The sequence below is a fragment of the Selaginella moellendorffii genome, unplaced genomic scaffold (genome assembly GCF_000143415.4).
Source record: "Selaginella moellendorffii unplaced genomic scaffold, v1.0 SELMOscaffold_135, whole genome shotgun sequence".
Taxonomy (NCBI): domain Eukaryota; kingdom Viridiplantae; phylum Streptophyta; class Lycopodiopsida; order Selaginellales; family Selaginellaceae; genus Selaginella; species Selaginella moellendorffii.
This window is the reverse complement of record NW_003314396.1, coordinates 241,204-242,982: the sequence shown is the minus strand read 5'-3', so window position 1 is coordinate 242,982 and position 1,779 is coordinate 241,204.

Here is a 1,779-nt window from a genome sequence, read left to right as displayed (position 1 = left end):
AAACATAATTGTATAGGTATCCTTTATTTATTTAAGTACTGACTAAACATTCTAGCAGAGACCCCAGCTCTACTGAGAGATATAGTATGCCCAGGATCAATAGATCATCTTTTCTAAATATAAAATAATAAAAATGTTAATTGTAAACAAGCATAATTTTATCTAAAATTTGCTAGTATTTATTTCTAGAAGAATTTCTATAATTTTTAAATATTTTAATGTAAATATACTAGTTTTCTAAATTAATATATTAAAATATTTTGGTGGGTATATATAATAAATATATTAAATTTCTTATGTTGTGACAATAAGCTTACATGTATAATTACTATTGTAGCTTTAGAATCCTAATATTAGGACAACACATTTAATGAAACCTATCTTATTTATTAAATACATAATGTAAACATAATTGTATATGTATCCTTTATTTATTTAAGTACTGACTAAACATTCTAGCAGAGACCCCAGCTCTACTGAGAGATATAGTATGCCCAGGATCAATAGATCATCTTTTCTAAATATAAAATAATAAAAATTTTAATTGTAAACAAGCATAATTTTATCTAAAATTTGCTAGTATTTATTTCTAGAAGAATGCACAATAATGTACTATATAATAAAGCAAGTGTTGGGGAAGATAAGATATATAAAAGCTAAAAGTTTTCTATTATTTCGGTAAATTTCAGAATTTAAGCTTTTTGGGAAGTCATCTAATGTGATACTACTCATCTTAAAACCCTTAACTAATTAGAAAAGAATGTATAATTTTGTACTAAAATAGTTTCCTTTAATATTTAATCTATTATGTATCATCTTTTAAGTTGTTTACATATAATCCACCATTCATCCTTGCAAATTGACGCCTTTATAAATGAAAGTTAAAAAATATAATTCTCCCAAGAGCTCCACTCTTTTGACAGCCTAGCCAAAACAAATTAAATTACTAAGTCAAAATATCGAAATATAGTATGATTCCCTTAACTAACAAAATCAAAACCAAGACCTCTATAATACCTAATATACATTCCTAAGTTTATAAAGTATCTAAAGTAAGTAATTCATGCTTTTGGTTTACCTTTCTCTTTTGTATTGAAAAGTTTTTTTTCTTATATATATATATATATATAGAAGTTATGATTTGAAAACATTAAGAAAGTTTAAAATTTTTAACATCTACAAGATTGTCTCTAGGCAAAAAATTTGAAAGCCATATAGATCTAAAAATCTAGAAAATTTTAATATAGAAATATATTAGTAATTAATAACTAAATTCTATTTATTATTTAGTAATAAAAAATGATTATATATTCGATTACAAAAATATTATATTTTAAATTATCAACTTAGATCTAACACGTTACTATGTACATCATGTTTTATAAATTACTTTAAATAATATATTATAATGATATTATCAATATATAATGAAATATACCTTTTTTTCTATTTTCATTCTAAAAACATTTACATTGTTATATCCATCTTATCATTTGTGAGTAAAATTTTTGCACTTTCACCTCCCAATTTCTTCATTCTCTGGTATTATAAATTAGATTTTTGATACTTATATAATAAATAATATAAAATTAAAAATTAAAGAAAAAACAGATTTAATGTACTACTCTGTACATGAATAATATATTTATATTTTATATATGTGCTATTACAGACCAATAAAATAAACTTATTTACCTATTATAAAAAATAGAAAACTTATTTCAAATGGTAATCAAAGTAAAAACCTATATTGGCTGTATTTAAAGCTGGTATATATAT